The following is a 9,961-nucleotide window of genomic DNA, read 5'->3' as shown; positions in this document are numbered from 1 at the left end:
AGGAACATTGGGTATATGATAGAAGTAAGATAACCAAAAGACTTGGCTTGAGATAATATAAATGATGAAGATCCCTGATGCGTGTGGTTGGCACGTCCGTTGGGAACCCCAAGAGGAAGGTGTGATGCGCACAGCGGCAAGTTTCCCTCAGTAAGAAACCAAGGTTTAATCGGACCAGTAGGAGTCAAGAAGCACGTTGAAGGTTGATGGCGGCGAGATGTAGTGCGGCGCAACACCAGTGATTCCGGCGCCAACGTGGAACCTGCACAACACAACCAAAATACTTTGCCCCAACGAAATGCAGAGGTTGTCAATCTCACGGCTTGCTGTAACAAAGAGTTAACCGTATTGTGTGGAAGATGATTGTTTGCGTAAAAACAAGAGAACAAAGATTGCAAAGAGATTGTATTTCAGTAAAGAGAATTGGACCGGGGTCCACAGTTCACTAGAGGTGTCTCTCCCATAAGACGAACAGCATGTTGGGTGAACAAATTACAGTTGGGCAATTGACAAATAAAGAGAGCATGACCATGCACATACATATCATGATGAGTATAGTGAGATTTAATTGGGCATTACGACAAAGTACATAGACCGCCATCCAACTGCATCTATGCCTAAAAAGTCCACCTTCAGGTTATCATCCGAACCCCTTCCAGTATTAAGTTGCTAACAACAGACAATTGCATTAAGTATGGTGCGTAATGTAACTAGTGACTACATCCTTGAACATAGCACTAATGTTTTATCCCTAGTGGCAACAAGACAACACAACCTTAGAACTTTTGTCACACTGTCCCAGTGTCAATGCAGCATGAACCCACTATCGAGCATAAGTACTCCCTCTTGGAGTTACAAGCATCTACTTGGCCGCAGCATCTACTAGTAACGGAGAGCATGCAAGATCATAAACAACACATAGCATAACTTTGATAATCAACATAACAAGTATTCTCTATTCATCGGATCCCAACAAACGCAACATATAGAATTACAGATAGATGATCTTGATCATGTTAGGCAGCTCACAAGATCCGACAATGATAGCACAATGGGGAGAAGACAACCATCTAGCTACTACTATGGACCCATAGTCCAGGGGTAGACTACTCACACATCACACCGGAGGCGACCATGGCGGCGTAGAGTCCTCCGGGAGATGATTCCCCTCTCCAGCAGGGTGCCGGAGGCGATCTCCTGGATCCCCCGAGATGGGATCGGCGGCGGCGGCGTCTCCGGGAAGGTTTTCCGTATCGTGGTTCTCGGTACTGGGGTTTTCGTCACGGAGACTTTTTATAGGCGAAAGGGCAGGTCAAGAGGCGGCACGGGGGCCCCACACCACAGGGCCGCGCGGCCAAGGGGGGGGCCGCGCCGCCCTATAGTGTGGCCCCTCCGTGGCCCCTCTTCGTCTCTCCTTCGGACTTCTGGAAGCTTCGTGAGAAAATAGGCCCCTGGGCTTTGATTTCGTCCAATTCCGACAATATTTCCTTACTAGGATTTCTGAAACCAAAAACAGCAGAAAACAAAGAATCGGCACTTCGGCATCTTGTTAATAGGTTAGTTCCGGAAAATGCACGAATATGACATAAAGTGTGCATAAAACATGTAGATAACATCAATAATGTGGCATGGAACATAAGAAATTATCGATACGTCGGAGACGTATCAGCATCCCCAAGCTTAGTTCTCGCTCGTCCGAGCAGGTAAAACGATAACACGTATAATTTCTGGAGTGACATGCCATCATAATCTTGATCATACTATTTGTAAAGCATATGTAGTGAATGCAGCGATCAAAACAATGTATATGACATGAGTAAACAAGTGAATCATAAAGCAAAGACTTTTCATGAATAGCACTTCAAGACAAGCATCAATAAGTCTTGCATAAGAGTTAACTCATAAAGCAATAATTCAAAGTAGAGATATTGAAGCAACACAAAAGAAGATTAAGTTTCAGCGGTTGCTTTCAACTTGTAACATGTATATCTCATGGATATTGTCAACATAGAGTAATATAATAAGTGCAATAAGCAAGTATGTAGGAATCAATGCATAGTTCACACAAGTGTTTGCTTCTTGAGGTGGAGAGAAATAGGTGAACTGACTCAACATTGAAAGTAAAAGAATGGTCCTCCATAGAGGAAAAGCATCGATTGCTATATTTGTGCTAGAGCTTTGATTTTGAAAACATGAAACAATTTTGTCAACGGTAGTAATAAAGCATATGCATCATGTAAATTATATCTTATAAGTTGCAAGCCTCATGCATAGTGTACCAATAGTGCCCGCACCTTGTCCTAATTAGCTTGGACTACCTGGATTATCACCGCAATACATATGCTTTAACCAAGTATCACAAAGGGGTACCTCTATGCCGCCTGTACAAAGGTCTAAGGAGAAAGCTCGCATTTGGATTTCTCGCTTTTGATTATTCTCAACTTAGACATCCATACCGGGACAACATAGACAACAGATAATGGACTCCTCTTTTAATGCTTTAAGCATTCAACAACAATTAATAATTTTCTCATTTGAGATTTGAGGATTGTTGTCCAAAACTGAAACTTCCACCATGGATCATGGCTTTAGTTAGCGGCCCAATGTTCTTCTCTCACAATATGCATGCTCAAACCATTCAACTCAGTGTAGATCGCCCTTACTTCAGACAAAACGAACATGCATAGCAACTCACATGAAATTCAACCAATGAATAGTTGATGGCGTCCCCAGTAAACATGGTTATCGCACAACAAGCAACTTAATAAGAGATAAAGTGCATAATTACATATTCAATACCACAATAGTTTTTAAGCTATTTGTCCCATGAGCTATATATTGCAAAGGTGAATGATGGAATTTTAAAGGTAGCACTCAAGCAATTTACTTTGGAATGGCGGAAAATACCATGTAGTATAGGTAGGTATGGTGGACACAAATGGCATAGTGGTTGGCTCAAGTATTTTGGATGCATGAGAAGTATTCCCTCTCGATACAAGGTTTAGGCTAGCAAGGCTTATTTGAAACAAACACAAGGATGAACCGGTGCAGCAAAACTCACATAAAAGACATATTGAAAACATTATAAGACTCTACACCGTCTTCCTTGTTGTTCAAACTCAATACTAGAAATTATCTAGACCTTAGAGAAACCAAATATGCAAACCAAATTTTAGCATGCTCTATGTATTTCTTCATTAATGGGTGCAAAGCATATGATGCAAGAGCTTAAACATGGGCACAACAATTGCCAAGTATCACATTACCCAAGACATTAATAGCAATTACTACATGTATCATTTTCCAATTCCAACCATATAACAATTTAACGAAGAAGAAACTTCGCCATGAATACTATGAGTAGAAACTAAGGACATACCTGTCCATATGCTACAGCGGAGCGTGTCTCTCTCCCATAAAGTGAATGCTAGGATCCATTTTATTCAAACAAAACAAAAACAAAAACAAACCGACGCTCCAAGCAAAGCACATAAGATGTGATGGAATAAAAATATAGTTTCAGGGGAGGAACCTGATAATGTTGTCGATGAAGAAGGGGATGCCTTGGGCATCCCCAAGCTTAGACGCTTGAGTCTTCTTGATATATGCAGGGGTGAACCACCGGGGCATCCCCAAGCTTAGAGCTTTCACTCTCCTTGATCATGTTGCATCATACTCCTCTCTTGATCCTTGAAAACTTCCTCCACACCAAACTTAGAACAACTCATTAGAGGGTTAGCGACAATAAAAATTAACATATTCAGAGGTGACACAATCATTCTTAACACTTCTGGACATTGCATAAAGCTACTGGACATTAATGGATCAAAGAAATTCATCCAACATAGCAAAAGAGGCAATGCGAAATAAAAGGCAGAATCTGTCAAAACAGAACAGTTCGTATTGATGAATTTTAAAATGGCACCAGACTTGCTCAAATGAAAATGCTCAAATTGAATGAAAGTTGCGTACATATCTGAGGATCATGCACGTAAATTGGCTTAATTTTCTGAGTTACCTACAGGGAGGTGGACCCAGATTCGTGACAGCAAAGAAATCTGGAACTGTGCAGTAATCCAAATCTAGTACTTACTTTTCTATCAACGGCTTAACTTGGCACAACAAAACACAAAACTAAGATAAGGAGAGGTTGCTACAGTAGTAAACAACTTCCAAGACACAAAATAAAAACAAAGTACTGTAGGTAAAAACATGGGTTGTCTCCCATAAGCGCTTTTCTTTAACGCCTTTCAGCTAGGCGCAGAAAGTGTGTATCAAGTATTATCAAGAGATGAAGTGTCAACATCATAATTTGTTCTCATAATAGAATCAAAAGGTACCTTCATTCTCTTTCTAGGGAAGTGTTCCATACCTTTCTTGAGAGGAAATTGATATTTTATATTACCTTCCTTCATATCAATGATAGCACCAACAGTTCGAAGAAAAGGTCTTGTGGAGCTCTTTCCGTGTGCCATTCAGAGTAGTTGATCATCATATTATCAAGAAGCTTTGTTGCTTCACCAAGAGTGATGGACATAAAGGTACCTCCAGCAGCTGAATCCAATAAATTCCGTGAAGAAAAATTTAGTCCTGCATAGAAGGTTTGGATGATCATCCAAGTAGTCAGTCCATGGGTTGGGCAATTTTTAACCAGAGATTTCATTCTTTCCCAAGCTTGAGCAACATGTTCAGTATCTAATTGTTTAAAATTCATTATGCTACTCCTCAAAGATATAATTTTAGCAGGGGGATAATATCTACCAATAAAAGCATCCTTGCATTTAGTCCATGAATCAATACTATTCTTAGGCAGAGATAGCAACCAATCTTTAGCTCTTCCTCTTAATGAGAAAGGGAACAATTTTAGTTTAATAATATCACCATCTACATCTTTATATTTTTGCATTTCACATAATTCAATAAAATTATTAAGATGGGCAGCAGCATCATCAGAACTAACACCAGAAAATTGCTCTCGCATAACAAGATTCAGTAAAGCAGGTTTAATTTCAAAGAATTCTGCTGTAGTAGCAGGTGGAGCAATAGGTGTGCATAAGAAATCATTATTATTTGTGGTTGTGAAGTCACACAACTTTGTATTTTCAGCGTTGGCCATTTTAGCAACAGTAAATAAAGCAAACTAGATAAAGTAAATGCAAGTAAACTAATTTTTTTGTGTTTTTGATATAGCAAACAAGATAACAAGTAAAGTAAAACTAGCAACTAATTTTTTTGTATTTTGATTTAGTGCAGCAAACAAAGTAGTAAATAAAACTAAGCAAGACAAAAACAAAGTAAAGAGATTGAGAAGTGGAGACTCCCCTTGCAGCGTGTCTTGATCTCCCGGCAACGGCGCCGTAAATTTGCTAGATGCGTGTGGTTGGCACGGCCGTTGGGAACCCCAAGAGGAAGGTGTGATGCGCACAGCGGCAAGTTTCCCTCAGTAAGAAACCAAGGTTTAATCGGACCAGTAGGAGTCAAGAAGCACGTTGAAGGTTGATGGCGGCGAGATGTAGTGCGGCGCAACACCAGTGATTCCGGCGCCAACGTGGAACCTGCACAACACAACCAAAATACTTTGCCCCAACGAAACAGTGAGGTTGTCAATCTCACCGGCTTGCTGTAACAAAGAGTTAACCGTATTGTGTGGAAGATGATTGTTTGCAGAAAAAGCAAGAGAACAAGTATTGCGGTAGATTGTATTTCAAGAAAGAGAATTGGACCGGGGTCCACAGTTCACTAGAGGTGTCTCTCCCATAAGACGAACAGCATGTTGGGTGAACAAATTACAGTTGGGCAATTGACAAATAAAGAGAGCATGACCATGCACATACATATCATGATGAGTATAGTGAGATTTAATTGGGCATTACGACAAAGTACATAGACCGCCATCCAACTGCATCTATGCCTAAAAAGTCCACCTTCAAAGTTATCATCCGAACCCCTTCCAGTATTAAGTTGCTAACAACGAGACAATTGCATTAAGTATGGTGCGTAATGTAACTAGTGACTACATCCTTGAACATAGCACTAATGTTTTATCCCTAGTGGCAACAAGCACAACACAACCTTAGAACTTTCTCACATCGTCCCAGTGTCAATGCAGGCATGAACCCACTATCGAGCATAAGTACTCCCTCTTGGAGTTACAAGCATCTACTTGGCCAGAGCATCTACTAGTAACGGAGAGCATGCAAGATCATAAACAACACATAGCATAACTTTGATAATCAACATAACAAGTATTCTCTATTCATCGGATCCCAACAAACGCAACATATAGAATTACAGATAGATGATCTTGATCATGTTAGGCAGCTCACAAGATCCGACAATGATAGCACAATGGGGAGAAGACAACCATCTAGCTACTGCTATGGACCCATAGTCCAGGGGTAGACTACTCACACATCACACCGGAGGCGACCATGGCGGCGTAGAGTCCTCCGGGAGATGATTCCCCTCTCCGGCAGGGTGCCGGAGGCGATCTCCTGGATCCCCCGAGATGGGATCGGCGGCGGCGGCGTCTCTGGAAGGTTTTCCGTATCGTGGTTCTCGGTACTGGGGTTTTCGTCACGGAGACTTTTTATAGGCGAAAGGGCAGGTCAAGAGGCGGCACGGGGGCCCCACACCACAGGGCCGCACGGCCAAGGGGGGGCCGCGCCGCCCTATAGTGTGGCCCCTCCGTGGCCCCTCTTCGTCTCTCCTTCGGACTTCTGGAAGCTTCGTGAGAAAATAGGCCCCTGGGCTTTGATTTCGTCCAATTCCGACAATATTTCCTTACTAGGATTTCTGAAACCAAAAACAGCAGAAAACAGCAACTGGCACTTCGGCATCTTGTTAATAGGTTAGTTCCAGAAAATGCACGAATATGACATAAAGTGTGCATAAAACATGTAGATAACATCAATAATGTGGCATGGAACATAAGAAATTATCGATACGTCGGAGACGTATCAATCCCTTAATTCTTCATGATGTAGCCAAGTCTCCAATGCCCTCCAACAAGCACCTATTGATCAAATTTTGGATTGTTGGTCCCCAACTAAGTTGGGTCCTAAGAGGTTAGTCACAATAGGCTTGGCAACCCAAATGGTTCTTTTCTTGACACCACTTTGAGCACCAACATATTTGGCAAACACATTGCCACCCTCATCCTTACGAAGAGAATAAACATCATCAATGGTGATAGAGTTGGATGAGGTACCAATAGTGCACAAGGAGGAGATGTGGCCCTTCTCACGGCATATGTAGCAAGTTCTTTTCTTCTCCTTCTTCTCACTAGATTTCTCCACAATGGGAGCATTGGCTTGTATCTTCTTGAGAAGTGGCATTTCTTCAACTTGAGGTTGAATATGAGTTTGAGCTTGAGGCTGCTTCCCTTTTTGCTTCTTCTTCAAAGGACAAGATCTAACATGATGCCCTTCAATTTTGCACTTGAAGCAAACAATCTTCGCCGGGTCTTTGACTTGTAATTGGCCCTTCTTAATCTTGTTGCTCTTGGACTTGTTCTTGTTGTTGGAGTTGAATCCAAGTCCACTCTTGTCATTGGGGGATTGTTGCACACTCAACATCTTGTCAATTTTGCATTTCCCTTCATGACTCTTTACCAAGTCGTTCTTCAAAGAAGTGACTTGGGCCTTGAGCTCTTTGATTTCCTCTACATGGTTAGTAACAACACAAGTACTAGAGGAAGTAGAACCTTCATTGTTAGAGCAACAAGGCAAGGAAGATAATTCATCACAAAATTTAGCAATACTATGAGTGGATGAATTACAAGGACTAGCACATGGCAATATAGCATTTTGAGTAGTAGTGGTAGTATCCACATGAGGCTCACAAGGTGTTGCCTTAGATATGATAGCCTCATGAGCTAACTTTAGCCTATCATGAGAGGCTAGAAGATCCTCATGGGAGCTAGAAAGCTTTCCACGATTTTCTTCCAATTTCCCATAATTGCAAGTTAGCAAATCAAGTTGAGCCCTTAGCTCAACATTATCCTTCAAGATAGATGCTTCACAAGAAGTAGAGTTAGTAGCACAAGCATCATCACAAGACATATCAAGAAGAGAGGGTAACATAGCATGCTCTTTTAAATATGAAGCTTGTAGTTGCTCATATGACTTGGTGAGGATAGAGTGTTCGCTCTCCAAGGCCTTGTGGGCCTTGTCTAGATCATCTAGATCCTTAACAAGTTTATCATGACCAACACCAACTTTGAACTTTTCATTTTTAAGCAATTTTAATTTAGCCTTAGCATGGTCTCTTTCTTTAGTGAGTTTAGCAAATATTTCATTTTGAGACACCTCAAGGGTTTGAAGTTGCTCCTCAAGAGAGGCTACGGTCTCTTGTTCTTCTTCAAGATCATTCTTTAATGATGCTACATCATCGGCATACTCTCGTTCAAGAGCACCCTTTTTATCAATGGTGTTCTCATGCATCCAAATAAGTTTTTGGCTCTCAATAGCGGTAGTCAAGATTTCAAACAAGTGAGAGCTAGCAATTTTATCTTTGTAAAGAACCTTGAATACACTCTCACCTTTATCGCGTAGAGAGACAACCCAATCCTCTTCTTCATATTCATCCTCATTCTTATCACCACGAGACATATTAGGTTCCATGGTAGGAGGTACCGTGGAACCCTTGACCATAAGGCATATATGAGGACCGTGAGATAAAGATGAGGAGTTACTTGAGGCTCCTTTCAAGATCTTCTCTTGACCAATAGAATCTTTGGTTTCCTCTACATTGTTAGACACACAACAACTAGAGGAAATAGAATCATTTTTATCATGGCCACAAGACAATGCAAGCATATCATCATTAGATTTTTTCAAGCAACTTACACATGATATGCAAGGACTATCAACACAAGCATGTAAATCATTTCTAGTGCTAGATGTGTTTAAGTCCAAAGATGAAGCATTGCAATGAGATAGAGATGAAGAATCATCAATAGTAAGCTCAATATCAATATTGCAATTTTCATCACCACTCACCATATCATTACCTTGTGTCTTACCACACTTTGGTGAAGTGGATGAAGATGAGAACTCATCACGGCCGGAAGTGGAAGCAAAACAATCATCCTCAATGATAGTGGACACATCATATTTATCTTGAAGCTTTGTCCATAATTCATGAGCGCTCCCAAAAGGCATGATTGAAGAAGTAACTACATTGCTCACAACAATGGAAAACACATGAGAAGCAAGAGCATCGAGACAAGAGTTTTTCTCCTCCTCAAGAGATAAATTTTGAGGATCCTTAGGAGAAGAAAAACCTATGTCAAGAAATCGCTCCATGTCCGGGGACATACGCCGCAAAATATTAAGCACATAAATTTTCCATAGATCATAATTTGTGCCATCAAATATAAACAAGTTATTGTGCGCTAATCCCCTAACCGACATCTTTACTCTCAAGGCGGTGAAGCCTAACAATGAGAGACCTTGCTCTGATACCAATTGAAAGGGCACGGATGTCGCCTAGAGGGGGGGGGGTGAATAGGCGCTTTAAAACTTTTACGAGATGGGCTTAACAAATGCGGAATAAAACTAGCGTTAACTTTGTCAAGCCCAAAGCCTATATACTATGGTTCACCTATGTGCACCAACAACTTATTCTAAGCAAAGGTTCACCTATGTGCACCAACAACTTAAGCTAATCAATACAAGCAAGTATGTGATAGCAAGATATATATAACTTCAAGCACGATGGCTATCACAAGGTAAAGTGCATAAGTAAAGAGCTCGGGTATAGAGATAACCGAGGCACGCGGGAGACGATGATTTATCCCGGAGTTCACACTCTTGCGAGTGCTAATCTCCGGTGGAGAGGTGCGGTTGCTTAGTGCTCCCGAACGACACAAGAGGCTTGATGACCCACAAGTATAGGGGATCGCAACAGTCTTCGAGGGTAGTATAACCCAAATTTATTGATTCGACACAAGGGGAGG

Source organism: Lolium perenne, chromosome 2 (assembly GCF_019359855.2).
Source record: "Lolium perenne isolate Kyuss_39 chromosome 2, Kyuss_2.0, whole genome shotgun sequence".
Classification (NCBI taxonomy): domain Eukaryota; kingdom Viridiplantae; phylum Streptophyta; class Magnoliopsida; order Poales; family Poaceae; genus Lolium; species Lolium perenne.
The sequence above is the reverse complement of the archived record's forward strand: the minus strand, read 5'-3'. Positions refer to the sequence as shown.